The sequence below is a fragment of the Thunnus thynnus genome, chromosome 4 (assembly GCF_963924715.1).
Source record: "Thunnus thynnus chromosome 4, fThuThy2.1, whole genome shotgun sequence".
Classification (NCBI taxonomy): domain Eukaryota; kingdom Metazoa; phylum Chordata; class Actinopteri; order Scombriformes; family Scombridae; genus Thunnus; species Thunnus thynnus.
The window spans coordinates 12,381,498-12,399,534 of record NC_089520.1 but is presented as its reverse complement, the minus strand read 5'-3'; the positions used below and the strand labels follow the sequence as shown (position 1 = coordinate 12,399,534).

General features: G+C 40.1%; 1 protein-coding gene across 3 annotated transcripts in view; it reads left to right on the top strand.

Moving 5' to 3' along the window:
- Nucleotides 1-18,037, top strand: part of slc12a5a (solute carrier family 12 member 5a) — a 180,387-nt gene that overhangs the window by 17,516 nt on the left and 144,834 nt on the right. The window lies entirely within an intron of this gene.

Below are 18,037 nucleotides of genomic sequence, written 5' to 3'. Positions count from 1 at the left end.
GTCTATGACATCTTGCCAGCATTTACTTTTACTTTCACATGGAGTGCTTCTCTAAAATTACTTGGCTCGCTTGTACTGTAATTAGGATATTTCTAAGAGCACTTGAAGACAGGCCAGACCGTCCTCAATGATGCACTCATGCAAGATGTTGAAACATGTATTTCAAGCTTTAAGGTGAGCAAAGTTACGTAGTGACTAGTTGGATTGAAATAAAATACTGTTGTGAAAATTGTTTAAACCTGGAAACAGACCTGAAGATCACTGAAATGTACAGAGAAGCTCCACACATAACTGTTTCCACCAAAATACACATATTTTATGTCTTGACAGATGGTAAGAAAACTGATAATCAACTAATTGTTTTTTAAGCAAAAAAAGAAAAAAAGCTTTTCAAATGTGAACAAACAGTAACCAGACTGTTGGTCCAAAAAAAAAACAAGCAATTTGAATATGTTGACCTGAGTTTGGGAAATTCTGATGAGTAATTTGAGTTTTTTCTGATATTTTATAGACCAAGCAGTCATAATGAAAATAGTTGCAGCACTAGTTCCTGTACCAAAACAGAAACAAATGTCCATCAGTAACAGTTTGCTTTGCTAATTTGTAAAGCTATTTGAGAAGGTGAAGAAACTGAGGAAAAATGCTAAATTGGGATGAGATAGATATTTTATTTAATGAATTGTATTATCCTTGACGCTTTGGCAATATTGTTCATTTGACATTCATGCCAATAAAGCATATGGAATTGAATTGAAAAAAATAGTGCGTGAAGTGAAGAGAATAACAAGTGAGTGTACACATATATTTATATTTTTATTTCTCCCCTTGCATGATTTCTTGCATTGAGGAAAGGGAGATTTCCATTTCTTTTTTGATTATAAAGCAGGTGCTTATTTAAATACTGTGAAAGTATCAAAATGCTCAGTCCACGGAGAAATGCGCACAGCCCGTATTTAGAAACTGTGCCTTTAAATGAGCTGTTTAGACTTCTGTAAGGTTGTGATGTCATAACTTAGCGTTTCCCCTGCCATTGCCTTGTAGGGGTCGGTTGGCCCTGAAAGAAACAAAGTATGTTTATTTATGTTATTTACCTAATTAATACGCACTTGTTTCAATTCAGTTAAGTGTGAGAGTCTCCACTGTGTTTTGCTGTCATTTACGGTTGCGCTAGTTTCTCTCCTCTCTTCTGCTCCCTGTGTGCTACAATTCGTTACCTGTGGTTGGCCTGGGCGTGCATCACTCAGAAAACAGTCAGCCAATCAGAAGAGGGACTGAGCAGACACTAAACAGCTCGTTTCAGGCTGAGAGAGACAGAGGGGCTGCATCCATGGCTTGTACAGCTGTGACTAGGTGCTTTTTGACCATAAAAACATGCAAATGTTTGACGACCTCTTTAAAATAAAGCACTTAATGAGAAATATTGGCAGCGACTGGATCAGAACGCAAACAATAAGAATCCCTCAACACCACCAACACCAACTGACCTAGATTAGATGCGATGCCCAAATCATATTTATGATCGCCCCGACAATCCAATTATGTATCACAGTTTTTATAATCTCAGTGTGAAGGCAAATTGTGACAAAATATGAACTGATTACAGTATAAGATCCTTATTTTGCCTTGCCAGCTGTTCATCCATCTCCTTTTCTACAAGTGCACTAAGTTTATTTAGACGTATGGCCACTGGCCATTTGGGCAATCAGCCCCACAGTTGCTGTAAGACTGGATTGAGTCACGACAACCCATTAATCCTCTCTCTTTCTTTCACTCTCTCTGGCGTTTGCTCTCTTTCTCACCTTCCCTTTTCATGTCTTTCTGACCTTCCCTTTATCTGCCTGCCAAAAGCAGAGTGCTTATGGAGTTGCTGTAACGCTGAGTATTTGAAGAAGGCACATTATGATCCTCTCTCTCCGCAGTCATTTGTTTCCCCACCATGTGCTTGTTGTCGGCCAGGTAAACTGCAGACATTACAGCTCTGCAGCGTGCGTGATCGATCTTTATCACACGTCCAGCTGATGTGTAGTTAACACCCGCTCTCAATCATTTCTAAGTATGATTTTCACACATAGCACTTTTTCACCTGCGTCCAAATCCGCTCTGTTTTCTAACCAACATCTTTCTCTCTCTCTCTGTCTCTCTCTGTCTCTCTCTCTCTCCCCCCATGTTGTGCTCATTCAGCTCGGGGACACTTTGCCTGTCTGGCCTGCTGAATGGATGGCAAAAATCACCAGTGTGTGAATGGGTGTTTGGTTGGCTTGCTTTGTTAATGGTGTGTGGAGAGGATGATAGGTAGACTGTGCAGTCTGCATTTTGTGTGTGCAGCCAAAGAGTGTGCAGATGTGTTTTACTTGTAGCAGCAGGGATCAGGATTGTCTCTGTGAATAACAAGGTGAAAGGAAAAGTGAAATACTGACATCTTGGATTTTAGCCATTACCAACCCCCCTCTCCCCCTCTACCCCCCCCCCCCCCCCCCCCCCCCCCCTTTTCCTTCCCACCTCCCACCCCAATTGTCAGCAGCGTGAGCTAAAGCTAGATGGATGGCAAATAGGTTTATTGTGCCTCTCTCTCACACACACTCCGTCACACTCCTGGTTTGCTCGCGTTCTCTCCATCCGTCTCTACGCAATCCTTCTTCTTCTCTTTCTCCCTCCTGATAACGTCTCTTTTTGCCATTCACGTTACCCCCTCTCTGTATTTTTGACTCACTCTCTTTCCTCTCCTCTCTCTATCTTTCTCTCTCTTTCTCTCTCTCTCTCTCTCTCTCTCTCTCGTTACCCACCCCCTCACTCTTACACCCTCTCTCCCCTTGGTTTTGGTGCATTGCAGTGGCTCCACCACCACATTGGAGACACAACAGCCTTGGCAAACGAGGTCTCTCTTTCTTGCTCGCTCTCTATTACTTTCTCTCTCAGTGTCTCTCTCTCTCGCTCACACGTACGCACGCGTGCACACACACACACACACTGACAAACACACTTTCACTTTCTATTCTCTTATTTTAGCCCCAATTTCCCATCTCTTTCACTTTTCTTACTCTCTCAAGGCTTATCGAGAGCCAGAGACAAAGCCTTGAGAATGAGCCGAACAGTAACCTCAACCATTTCCATATCAAAAAGCTGCACAAGATTTGAAATAAAAGGCACAAACACAATCCTTTGCCCTCATTCTTGCTAGGAAGACTTGCAGATTTCCATATGCACACACACCACAGCCTTCAGAAGCCCTCTGCTTCTCAAACGGTTGCAAGGCAACCACCTCTTCAATTTTCATGATGGATTGCTCTCTGATTTCTGGGGAATAAAGACACTTCATAGATCTTGGGAGGACAAAGACTTTGTAAAATTCGCTATTTGTGTCACCTATCACACCTGAATAGACTACCAGGCGAGGCACTGTAAGAAGTGACTGGCATTGTGTCATAGCATCAATCCAGCACAACCTGCTGTCGCTCTGGATCTGCCAGGCACTGATTGAACATATATTTGATTAGGGAGTCTTCTCCAGTATCATGTATTCTCGGCTGGATATAGCAACAAACTAACAAAAGGATTTCAGTATCACGTTCACAGTATAATGATGTTTTATCTTTCAGCACCTCTGTTTTATTTAATATATTTTCACTAAGGTTTCACTGACTTTATGTGGAAAAAAGTCACTGAAACATCTTCAAGTGATGCAGCAACAAGTCATGCTTAGTATTTCTTTTAACAATCAAGTTTTTTTTGCATATAATAACAGTATAGTATAAAAATAGCATAACTATAAAACATTACATACAACAAACAAACAAAAAATCATAAACGTCCATCACTTAGTCTCCCGTTACACAAATTTAATAACTACTCATCAGGTCCATAAGTGTCCTTATCTTTCCAATGTAACTGATGCTTCTAAATATCATACAGTTGTCAATGTGTATATCACAGTTAAGTCAACTCAATTCAAGTATATTTTATTTGTACAACCCAATATCACAAATCACAAATCGGCCTCAGGAATACAACATCCTCTGCCCTTAGAACCTCGATTCGAATAAGGAAAAACTCCCTTAAAAAAACCCTTCAACAGGGAAGAAATCGAAGAAAACTCAAGAAGAGCAGAGGAGGGATCCCTCTCCCAGCACAGACAGATGTTGTGTGTACAGAAGTGAAATCTAGTTCTTTGCTCGCTCAATCCTGCCCGTCCCTTTAACCTTTGGTCAGCATTACAGAAAATGTTTCAGACTACAACGGTATTAGAGGGAAAGGGCCGGAATTTGTGTCCTGCATTGGGTCATGTCTGGGGAGATTCTGGTGCTTTGATGGCGGTTCAAGAAAGATCTGGTGACCAAACTCAGGCTGGAATACTAATGATTGGAGTAGACTTTTAGACTGACATTGAAAGTGAGACTTGAACAACTCTAAGCCATAATTTCCACTGGGGCCTCACATCCCACAATGGTCTCCTCTCAGATTTGAAAAGTCTCTCTTTGTTCAGCTCTCAGTGCTTCTGTAGCTTATAACTGAATTTCTTTGGTTTGGAGTTTGATTCCTTTCCTATGTTTTGTTCAGACATTCTGATATTAGTCTTTCTATCATTTTAGTGTTAAATGATTGCTTTCAGCTGTATCGGAGCTTTGTGAAATTACTGCCAATGCAAATCCAGTATACCCTGCTGCTGCTGCTTCACATTAAAAGTTACCTTCAGGGAAACCAGTGGGAGCTCCAATTCTGCTTATCGATCCAATATCCAATATCCAATATGGCAAAAAAAAGAGGTCAAATGTTTAGATAACAAAAATATGTTTATTCTTTTAAGCATTTTTTAAGCAAGTTTTAGTTTTGACTACTTTCTTACCGTCTCATCTTTCCCTCAATAACATAGTGTGCTGTCACTGTAAAGGCCAGTTCACACAGACACGTTCCACATGTGCACGCCAGTAAACAGGGTTGCAGCATGATAACATTACACAGTTGTAAAATCCAGTTTGTGATTATTACAAATGGCTGTGCAGTGTTTAAACGCAATTATCTGTAACTCCAACTGGACTCGCTGGATCATATTTGATTGTCTCACCGGCACTTTAAATAACACGACCACACCAACACGGCCCGTTGTATTGTTTTACACATGACTGTTTTTAGTCTGAATGCAGCTGAGGAGTTGTGTGTTGCTGAACAAGATAAGTCGAAAGAGAAAAGTGACAGCTTAAAGGCCCCTTGAAATGGAAATTAGAGCGTCTTTAGCTTTTGTACCGTGACAACAGGAATACAGTAACCTACATACATACACGGTGTGTCGCAGCCAGGAGTCTCTGGCTCTGCTAGCTGATGTCACACTCAGGCTTGGAGACCACAAGACATCAAACACAGATACAGTCTTTCAGATTGACGCAGTGGTGCCTTAAATGTTTGGTCAGATTTGAAGTGCAACCTGACTTAAAACTAATTAGCTTCCCACATGCATTGCACTTTGCCTCGTCGTCATTTTCTTTAATACAGTGAAGCCACACTTATGAACGTTCACCCTGATCCATCTTTCACCACTGATGTGACGTTAACCGTGCATGCTAGCCCGTATGCGCTTAAAGTAGCGGCTGTTCAAGTTGGGAGGGCAGCGGCACAGCCCCCTCCAGCTACAACCACGGGCTCTGCTGCCTGCAGCGGTCTGATGACAATGCACCTTACCCGGCCTGCCACTGAGCCACGGGTGGGACACACTTTGTCTGCCTGCTACGGGTGTCTGCATGCTGTTGAATTGATGTGTGACAAGGACAGGTCCTGGAAGATCGCCACATCATTGCAGATAAACCTTTGTTTGCAATATTAAAGGGTTATATTGTGTTTAGGAACCGATAAGCAGAATCCAAATTAAAAATTTTTGATTATTCCTTTGGAATCTGAATCTGAACCAGTTCTAATTTGGAACTACTGGTGGGGAGCATGGGTGTGAAAAAAATTTAATTATCAAATAATAACTAACTTACCATCAACACACACACACACACACACACACACAGGCTAACATGCTAACAAGCCCAGAAAGCTGTCTAGAGTTGGACTTGTTTGGTTTTTGTGCACTTTTTCCTTTTTTTTTAACTCTCATCCCAATTTTCGTCCCAAAACTGATTTAACGAAAAGCCGGGAAAAGCCAACAACCATATATACACGCCTCTCCTCTTCTTCTTTGGTTCTACTAGCGGACGACAAACCAACGTTAAAGGTGCATGCTGCCACCTACTGTACCAGAGTGTGTAAATCATGCTATTCACAGACAAGTCGGTTATCGTGTTCGTGAGAGAGAGTGAGAGTGGGGCGCACAGCTCCAAAAATGGAAAAGCAATATGTGGCGGGCAATGCTGATATTGTGGCGGGTCACCACAAATAAATGAATGTATGAGAAATCTTGGTAGGCTTTTAATATGAAGAAGTTATAGGAAATGCACTGTGTTTATCACCGAGTTAACGGAGGTGTGTTCGTGGTGCTATTCTTCAGTTCAAATGGTCTACACAACAAATATTCTGAGTTATTTGGTCTCACAGTTTGACAACACTGTAATATATTGTAAAAGACAACATGTCAGACTTTGTCAGGGATAGAATGACAAAGTTCTGGACTTATCGCCATCGTTCCCCGGTGTTTTCACAATCCATCAACCATTTCACAAGATGGTGTTATATTACCTGACATGAAGAAATATTGAAGGATAAGCACTAAATGTAGATGAATCCTAAGAACAGACAATCAATAAAATGTTTGTAGGAAGTATTCGAGATGAAAGGTAACAAAGGCTCTTAATATATCACCTCATAAAAGACAAAAGTTACTGTGACACTAATTCAAGATGCAAATATGAGTGAATAAAAAGGTTTGACACAAAAAACACATTAAAATACCATCATCCTATTCAGGATCACTGTCTAACAGCCATTGTTTAGCCTTTGACTTAAAGCTAGAAGGATTTGACTCATACTTAATTAAAGAAGGCAACTTATTCCATTACTCGACCCCAGAATACAGAAAATAATCCTCACCCATCTTAGACTTGAGTCTATAAAGATTTTAAATTTGCTACACTGGCTCTGGTATTTTGACTCTGAACCTCAACCACCTTCTTAAAATAATTTAAGATGTAGCTGGGAGCACTTCCATGTAATATTCTAAAAAACATATTTAATTGAATATGACGTGCTCTGTCCTCAACTGAGAGCCAGTGAAGTTGTAAGAACTGACACCTGCCAACATGACTCCTTGGCTCAAGCCCGAGGATGACTCTCACCAGTTTGTTTTATGCCACTTGACGTTTCTATTTCAGCTTTTTAGTAAGGCCCCAGTTTCAACAACTAACATGAGCACATCAGTTTTAAATATTGCAGGGAGGAATAGTAGAAGCAGAAAAACCCCCAGTGAGCTTTTAGATGAAGAGCTGCAGGTGACCAGCACACCTTCAACTGCAAGCTCGATTGCTTGCGGTTGTTCATGACATGGCCTGGTACAACTTACCCTGGAAAAACTCCATCTGTGTCATGTGCCATAATCAGACTGTATTTGGGTCTATGTTTAATATCTATATGAGAAGCACCAGCAGTAAAAACAGCAGAACTACATTAAATACGCCTGCCTTCTCGTGAAGAAAGGTTCAGAGAGTTCTGAAAAGACTTTTCTGAGAAGTTTCTTTGAAAGGCAAACTGTTATATCACCACATCAGTTATTACACTTCCACTGTAAAGAAGCAATTTTGGAAGAAACTTTGGAGGGGAACAACAGAAACATTTTTTTTTCCCTTGCACGTAATTGTTGTGAGGTTTCAGTTATAGGAACTACAGTATATCAGAAAAAAACTGGACCAAAATAACACCAGTAGTATTTGGAAGGTGAAATGTAAGACTATGATTTTTACAAATATTATAGCAGGTTCTATATTGTCAAAAAGCTGGAGCTAATAAATAATACTGAGATTTAACTATATTTCCAGTGGTTGTACCTCCAAAGCACTGGACTGAATATTGCACTTTTACCACAACATCTGGATTGCCCCTCCACCTCATTTGCAAATCTTGTAAATATTGGTGATAAATATGAAGAGACCCTTTTTATTGTATAAAAACACAGCTTTTATATAACTTTAACTCAATAGCTTTTGCTAGTTCCATAAAAAAAATAATAACTTGCTATTTATGATGGTATTGAAAATGATACCAACAGGTTTCTAAAGTGAAGTATCCCTTATTAGTGAATGTAAAATATATTACTTACATATTATACTGTATATTAGTAATCAGTGTTTCCCCTATAATAATACAGGCCTGGCAGCCCGCCAGGACACCAAGAACCCCCGCCAGGCCAAAAAATATGTTTTTTAATTGCCTAAAATAACGCCAAATACCCATTCATTCGCAAATCAATAGCGTTTGGAGCCTCTGAGCAGCGCTGTTTTGAAACGTGAGTCAACATCTGTGTCGTTGCCTGGGAAACTCCAGGTAGCGTAGCTCCTTTTAAGGAATAGGGCAGAGCGTGAGTGAGTGAGTGGTTAATCGAGAGAGCGAGTGTCAGAAAAGTGACGATGAATGCGAGCGGAGCAGAGGAAAAGGTTAGCAGTAAGTTGTCAATCTGACAGTAAATGTACAGTACAGACTACAGTGTGTCAGTCGATAAACGCTGCAGCTTGTCAAGATCATGAAAAGTCACGTCTGTTGTTTCCCCAACTGCTGGAAAAGTGAAGGGGTTAGCTCTGAAGTTAGCAACAATGGGTTAGCCTAACCTGACGACGCTAAACAGAGAAACAGAGAAATAGAGAACGGAGAAATGTGTGGCTGCTAATCACCCCTCCTCCCCCCCAAAAAAGAATCCCTCCCTCCGGGCCAAACCACTCAACCTAGGGGAAACACTGGTAATCATTAGTATTGATGAGAATCATTAGTATTTTAAAGCCTAAAAACCACACAGGAGGAGATGGAGATGTAAATGATAAGATCCAGATGACTTAGAGACGTTAACGCTGAGACAGAAGCGAGTTGAGCAAAAGGGGCTGAAACAATTCTAAAAATACAGGACTTTTGTTCTATGACAATAAAACATAATGGTCATTTCTACATTAAAGGATGTAAAGGATTAAAGGAAGGCTGGTGTTTTTTAAAAAATATATTCGTTATTGTCAACCAGTCCCATTAAAAGACCACAGTGTCTTAGTCAGTCTCTCAATACATTTTTTAAACATAAATTTTAAAAATGGGTTCCAAATACAGCTGCATCAATTAATCGATTGACAGAAAATGATTTGGCAACTGTTTTGATAATTGAATAATTGTTTTAGTCATTTTTTAAGGAAAAAAAACAAACATTTGCTCGTTGCATCTGCTCAAATGTGAAGATTTGAAGCTTTTGGGACTGTAATTTCTGTGAATTGCGATGCACTGTAGTTTTTAGCAAGCCCTACTCGGGCAGGAGTAAATAGAGCTGGTTGTTGGGAGCTATTAATACACATTTGGTAGTCGAGTGAGTGTTTACAGCAGCAGAACGCTGTATGGGATCTGCTCAAAATAAACTACAGAGCCTGTGTTGATAGCAATGAAGGGACATGTCACAATGTAACAGTGTGGCTCATTGATGTGTTTTTGACAACAATGGACGTGTATGGCACGGAGGAACAATTTAAATCAGGCTCTAGCTTTACGTGAGATACTTGTTAATATAATCAACTCATTGTTGGTTTTAGTCAACGTACGAAAAATGTAGAATATCACCAGCCTAACCCTCAAAGAAAAGACAATAAAAGGGCACTTTATGTCTATTCTAGAGGTCTAGTTTTCTCACTATCTGAAGGCAGTTAGCAGCACATTATCCCACCCCTGCCACAGAGGCATGCAAGACTGGATGAGGCAAACCCAGTGTGAAGCATCCCTCGTTATAATCCAAGCTATTTAAGGCTAACACTCCCACTTGTGAAAACCCAAAGCCGAGCCTGTGATTTAGAATTCCATGCATGCGTTATGTAATGCTTTTGTCTTTCATGCTTGAACTCCTCTCCAGGCATAGGCATAGTTTATTAATGAAAGAGATTGCATGATTGGGGGTTGGTTGTCTATGTGTGAATGTGTATTTGCAACAGTGAACAATAGTATGTTATGTGTTTGCTGTGAGTGTTTGTGTATATGTGAATGGGAGGAGATTGCGGGGACCCCTTTGCACTTGACATGACAACATGGCCAACCACGAGCATGAAAGGTCAGGGTTTGTCTTCCCTGAAGACCATATAATAGCCTGTCACAGTTTGCACGGATTACCCACTTATGCCAGATGACATATGTGACATGTTATGTGCGGTGGCTGAAAAACCCAGAAATTGTAGCCAAGTTAAAGGGGAGTTTTTCTTTGCTGCTGTCGCCAAGTGCTTGCTCATGGGGAAATGTTGGATGTCTGTAAAAATAAAGAGTACGGTCTAGACCCACTCCATGTGAAAAGTGTCCTGAGATAACTTCTGTTGTGATTTAGCGCTATATAAATTAAATAAAATCGAATTGAAATTGAATAGACACTGATAACCGAGAGTTGTTGTTCACTACTGTAGATGACAGCTAAGAGTTGTACTGTTGCGCACTAAGTGTTGTTGTCCTGTTTCTTCCTGTGAATTATTCAGACATCCTTTGCGTGTCTAAGTTGAAAATTCAGTGAGTAAAATCTAAAATTAAAATATGACATAACCTGTCTTTCTGGTCTAACAGTAATCCAAGATTGCAAAGTAAAGTCGTGTTTGCCTTTTTCGTCTTTTTAAAAGTTTTTCGGAGGATGGAATAATGCACTTTATGTGTTTGTTCGCATGCAGTCACATTTGTGCAAGATTTGATCAGTCGGATGATTCATTACATGATCTACAGTCCTATACAAAAACTGTGATTCAAAGCCAACTCGCTAGCATTCAATTCAGCTGTGATTTCATTTATTAAGGTGGAAATTAAATGGTATTTGTTTGACTTTTTCATTAAAGTGTATTAGTTTTGAGTAACCAAATAAAAAAAATCCATATTTCCTCAATTTGTATTTGAAGCCCTGCATCAGAAATATCACTAGAAAATTAAGTTTGTGCCAGACCAACAACAGGAAACATGAGCAGTAATACACTGGGTATCTCTTTAGTCAGTCCCCAAAAAGGATGAATTTTTCACTGAAATGCTGCTGACTGGGTGTTTTTTTTTACCCCGCTTCCTGGGTCAGAGTCATCCATTTAAATTAAGTATTTTCAACGATGCTTGTCAACAGCGCGTGTCCCTGTAAGCAAAACGGCTCAGTTTTGCTTCCCAGAGCAGGAGGAGTTAGGGTCCTCTTTGGATGTAGTATTAGTTGCTTACCCACCTTGGGTTGACTGCTCCTGTGGGTAACTTCGTATATGTGTGCATGGTGCTGCTGCAGGTTTTTCATATTGCAAATGTAAAGATTTCAGCCAACATTGAACATTGTAAAGTCTGACATTTCTTTAAGTGTGGATTTGTTTTATTTAGGAACCGTATGAATGTGATTGGGGAACAACGAGCTAGCCGACCGAGGCAGATCGCACACACCAACAAGCAGGCGCACACACATACAGAGCTACTTGGAAAGCATGTTTTTTTTACACAGAATTTATAGGATCTTTCTGATTCATATCAGTTAATCTTTATAAATGATCAAATACTTGCATTGAAATTAAAATTGAGCCTGTAAAACCCCTTCTTTCCATAGATGCTGTCCATATTTTCTCCACCGGGTTGTCAAATGTTCCTGTGTTTACAACAGCTTTTTCAAGCCAGCATAGTGGGAGCCTGAAGGATTCTTCCCAGTGTGTTGTGGGTAAGAGCTTTCAGATAACTGTGACTGGCTGTGTTGCCAGACGAACCGCTTCAAAAACAAAAGAACGGACTGGACAGTTTGGACAGAGAGAAGAGAAAAATTACACCATTGGCGTATTTAAAGTGTGCCTCAATTTTTCAGTAATAATAAATGATAATAAATTGACATCATGCAGTCCAAATAACCCCCAAATGACCAAATTTCTACTAAAAATCTGATCAAAGTAGAAAGAAAAATGATGCTTGTTACCTTTGCGTTTTGTGTGCATATCGACTGGAGTCGGAGCAATGAAAAATGATGTGATTAAAAAAAAAAAAAAAAAAAAGAATTCGAGACAGAACTCAAAAGGTTACCCATGAGGAAATGGATTAGGTAAGCTTTGATCGATGCATCGTTGAAGCTTTTATTGCGTCGGGCAGGTCCAAGTGCTCATCTGCTCCTACCCTCTGAGTCAAATGAATACATGCCCCGTGTGCTTGTCAGCAGCTTATGTTGAAGCTGTCACTCGCTATCTCCACCCGTCTCTCAGCCCAGAAGTTGGGGCCTGTCTTGGCCAACGTCGGTTTTAATTGAAATTGATTTTGTCTCCAGCGAAGGAAGCTGCTGTAATAGATAGGCAATGTCGCATAGCTGCCTGCAAATCTCCCATCGCGTCCTAATGATTTTTGAAGGCTCATAAGTCTAGAATTGTACAAAACAACACCGCTCTCGTTAACCTGCTCTCGTGACGCGAGTGCAGGCGGAAAAATCCACTACAGATGCTTGTTAGAGCACAGAGCGTGCCAAATACATCTTTCGTGAAGATGCGAAAATTATTGTAAATGTAAATGAAAATGTTATTTTCATGTCCGCTCATTTATATCGCTTACTGTGTAAACATCTAATGAAGCCATTATTTCAGTTTGAACTCTTCCTTCACTGCTCTCTCTTTATTACCTTCATCTCTCCATATCTCTCACAGTCTCTGTCTCTGTATAGAGTGTCTGTGTAGGTGTGCCTGTTTTTTTTTTTGTTGTTTTTTTTCAAAGTTGGAAAGTAGTGACGAGGCGTTCAAGTGCGTGGAGGCTTGTTCTTCGGCATTAGGCTTAGATTGACGGAGTGCAATTGTCCAGGCTGTTTGTGTACACCTCTAATCGAATTGAACCAGACCAATTGAACCCCCAAACTGCTTTCTATTGAGTCAAATGTGGCGGTGAGTGTATTTATCACTTTTCCAGACACGCTAAAAAAGAAAGCCACTTGCTCTTCCTCATACCCGTATTGCACTCCCCCCGAGGCAGGTCCGCACCGCAAATATCAATACAATGGGTGCTGCCACTGGGGTTGTGTTGCCATTGATGGTTTCTCCCCTGACGCCTCAGCGAGCTCAACATAAAACCGCTCTTTCTTCATGGCTAAAGGTCTTGTCAGCCCTAATCTCCTGCACGGCCTCGCGCTATGGATTGAACAGTTGAATCCTAATAATCCTTACAGTGGTAAAACATTTTGTTTTCTCATTCCTGCGACAGGGTTTGGACAGAGAAAAAAAAATAACTGTACAGAGAGATTCACATTTCCTTCCTCTCAGTTTTTTTCTCCTATTATTCAGGGAAGAAAACCAGCGTCAACGTCACAGTGTTCTTTTAATGGATGTGCCTAGGATACCGTGTAGTCAAGGAAACCATTTAAAATAGATGTGTGTTTTTTTTTTGTTTTTTTTTTACAGAGGAAGGTTTCTGTGCTCCAAGTGGGACTGAGAAGAGTGATGCGTGTAAAATCTAATAAATGGCGTTATCTTGATATTTAAAACACTCAAAGAAAGACCGACTTGAGGAAAACTCCTGAAGATTTCATTAGCACCCGATGGCTTAACAAGGTTCAGCGGAGTTCCTCTCCTTCTGACTTTTGCCGGTCTGATTCGGCTTGTCCTTGGCAGCGAATGAGATGTGGGAGAATTGCAGAGTGATTCATCTCACTACTGTGGTATCTGTTCTCAGTCATAGAGCAGCAGCGGTACACATACTAGCCTACTCTCATCCTGTGTGTAGGATCCCGGCTCCAACGTCACACACGGAGAGAGCTGCACCTCAGAACTAATGAGAGATATTTACTTCTGTTTGTGTAGATCCAGTAGAGTACTGTCAAGCTATTGCTGCGGAAAATTAAAATTGATAAATTCCAATTTTTATGTTTGCTTTCATCAGTAGTTTAAAACTTTATTTGCAGATAATGTTTTATTTATCTAATCAATTATCTGTTTATTTAAAAATGCTCTATCTGAAAATGTTTATTTTTGTATTTTTGATAAACCTTAGATCTACTTTCTTATCCTTGTACCTACTAACTATAATTTTGTGCTTTCAGCTGCTACTCAAAAATATTACATTTTGACGTAAAAACTCGCATTGTACAAAAACAATGTTGTAGTTGTGTATATTTTGTGCCACATCTTCACAGTACAGTAAATTTCATGCTTCAGACCTTCCACCCGTGCCTCCTTGGGCTGCGTTCGTCACCCTTGAACAAGCACGAGTTCATAAGTGAAAGAATAATTAGCTGCACTAATTAGTGAGCTGTTAAAATCTCTGAAAGTGCTTTCGTCCGACTCGGACATCAGTCCTCACACCTCAAAATAATTTGGTATGTGCTTTTCCCTTGTGGATCTATAAGAGGCTTATGCATTCGCCAAACATTGATTTGATATTCTCCACTGACATGTGCACGCTGTGATGGTCATGCTTGTAATCCTGTTGGCTAAATATGCTTAGCTGTGAAAGCAGATTAAGACGTGGCTGTGTTTTCTTGGCCAGATATTCCCAATGGCCTGAGTGATCTAAGCAAGAGCTTTGAAACATCTGTCCAGCGTTGTTGTGTTTAAGCATGACCTAGGGCTGGTGTTCAATCAACGCACCGCGCAGGTTCTCACAGTATGAGATATAGAAGCATTTCTCATCCTGACTTATATTTATTTCAGGTGTAACCAGAATGATCATATTGTGTTATGCATGAGAAACACGATAGCATATTACTACAGCACATTTACTAGTGGACAGAAACATATTGTTCCACAACCTATAATTACACACATTTCAGTAGATACTAGGGAAATCATGTGAATACATTATTCAAATACAAACACACTCTTAACAGATGTGCACAGCATCCGAATTTGAAAGGCAGTATTCTTTTTTTCACAACTGGCACACAATTTCCCCTCATAACTAAGTCAAATCATAACACATCTATATTTTATACATTAGATTTGAATCTGATGTTTTGTTTTCAGTATCGGAATAATCCTGAAGATTGTTGTCTATAAATCCACAGTTACGAGCAGCTAATGCAGTGTGACATTTAGTAGAACAGATTTTTCCAAAACTGTAATAAAGGTTCAAATAAACATGCATGTGTGCATGGTTTTAAATTCGGATAATCAATAAATTTTTAATAAGAGCACACGTTTTCACTAGATTTGTTGTTCAGGTATTATCATTTTACCTCGTGATCCACATGTATGTGATTGATATTGTATGGAGGATGCAGGACAGAGGAAATACAAGCAGATGATGTGTTAGATTTTAGAAATCATAAAATGTACCTGTTTTAAATTCAAGTATTTGTCAACTTCAATCTTACGGGCTTTAAAAAAAAATCTGATCAGTCAGATATTATTTAGATTTAACCCTGAAAAGGAACACTACATATTTTGAAGAAGAAGAAGATAATTATACGCTTGAATGCAAAAAGACGATGTTCCTCTTCTCCTGAGTTCACTATGCACGTAAACATGAAGAACTTAACAGTTAATTACAAATCCTTTGCAGTGTTACTGTATAATCAGGGGACATTGCAATAGGTTTGGTCCTGGATGAGCTAAATATCAGCTAAAACCTTTAACAAGAGTTGTTCTTAAATAAAGCTTATTGCATGTTACATGTATAGGAGACGGACAGACTTGAGAGCTCACAACCAACGGAGACTAACAGCTGCCTCTATCAGCTCCCCACTTGCTCTGTCAAACTGTTTCCTGTGACCGGTTTTAACATAGAGTCGACTGCTAGGGGCCTGGCTGTCGGGCAGGCAAGGTGAAAAGGAGCGTGCCTGGTGTAGGCAGCATGAGGTGGAGGAGGGGAGGAAGAGGGCAGAGCTCTGGCAGTGGGCACCACAGCCTGGCACATGAGCGGCCAAGCAGCCAAGTGGAAAAGGGCAGTCTGGTGAATCTCTATCTGATTAGAGAAGGCACCAGCACAAATAGGCTAGCGCCATTCGATGAATTACATAAAGGAGGGTGTTCTCAAGAGACAGAAAAAAGTGGAACAAAAACCACTTTGAATGTAGGAATGATCTCACCGTGCTACATCAAATACACAGATATCATTAACATCTCATTTGATTCTGTGTGTAAATACATAATACTGTTAAAGCATATTTGATCAATGGTCTATATACATTGTCTGAATTCTGACTAACCATTATAAATGAAGTGCAAGTGCAGCTGAACCCACAATGCTCCCCGGATGAAAAAGCAGATAGATATCTGATTACTCCCAAATCTAGCCTCACAAATTGGGATTGAAAGTCAAATGCTAATGTTTCATCTTGTTGGATCACATCAAACATGATCAGAGCCAGCAGGACTCATTGGCATCTGAAAAATCCCTCAACCCCTACTTACAGTACATTAAAGGCACGGTCCATAAATATGGGCTATCAGCATGGGGCCAGTCGTAACACAAACACACACACACACACACACATAGACACACACACAGAAAGCAAACAGCGCAGCAAATCCATGCTGTGGTATTTACATTTGCGACACAAAGATAAAACAGTCAGGAAGAAGAAGAAGAGAGAGAGAGAGAGACAGAGAGAGAGAGAAGGAGAGAGAAAACGAGACTGGCAGACCCACTGCTTGCTATATTGGACAGGAGTGCCGTTGCCATGGCAACCAGCAGCCCTCGATTGGTATTTGGAGCAGCGAGTGGAATTACTGCAGAGGATTTGATGTTCAGTACACATCTGGGGTCAGCTAATATGGCGCTACAATCAGCTACTCCTTTTCTCGCTCCACACCGTACTCGCAACCCCCTTGTTGTTGGGACACGGCGGCTGGCACCCGACCCACCGGCGTTAAAATCTCTCACCGAGTGCCAGATTATCCCACAGTTCTCTTCATCCTGACAGATGTTTGTGCCACCGTGTACAACGTCGGATTGGCAGATGTAAACAGCGTGTGTATTGTGTTAGTGCTGTGTTATTGGCTTTGTGAAAAAAAGCTTTTCTTTTCTTTTTTTGTCCAGAAAGCTGCAGAGTTCAAGGTCAAACCTTAAATCAATGAAAACAAAGCAGAGATAACATATTTATCTATAGACTGTTTTCACTGTCATGAGAGCTTGTGAGTCTAAATTAAATGGGAATACATATTTTTATCGTCAGTTTGCAGTCAGCTGTAAGATCTGTGGTTGGCTCTTGTTTGGCATTTGTTTAGATTGCATTTTAAGACAAAATGAGTAACAATAAAGCATTTCCAATCATTTGCTACAGAGAAGGAGAAGAACTTCAGGGTTGTCTTTGCAATGTTGTATAGAACATGCTTTATTACTATGTTAACTCATTCATTTTGCAGGAAAGAAAATATTTGTTTGTTTACTGTGTGTTGTGTTTGCATTTGTATCTTAAAGTTACAGGAAACTTGATTTAGAATACAGTCTCTAAAAATATCTAAAAATCATAGGATTTTTTTCAGGACGTCAAGACGGTTAGTTAGATGAAAATAAAATCAATGAAGACCCCGGAAACAAAAAAGCCATGTGGTGTTGGTTGTCATGGCAAACATGGTGCACAGTTTAATGGTACACGAGGAAACAGCCATAAACTGAAAGCTATTTGTTCTGAACACTGACAGAGTATCAATAACCTGAGTGTCAATACACAAACTGACAACCACAAAACATCACAATACAAGGTCCGCATTGCACTTGTGTTTACCGGCGCGGCAAAAAGAGCAAGTGAGGACCATGTCAACGATGCGTTAAATGTTACATGTGCGCTCTAACAGCTGTAACAGTAAAATATGTGTAGGTAACAAAGGTCACAATTAATTAGAGAAAAAAAAGCTGAGCTCCACAGAATTACAACAACAGATCAGCTGCACCACCTCTCAACCTAAACCGACCATTTACCAACTGAGTGTTGAGTATTTTGTATCGAGTTCTGGTTGAAATTTTTATTGCACATAAATATCCTTTT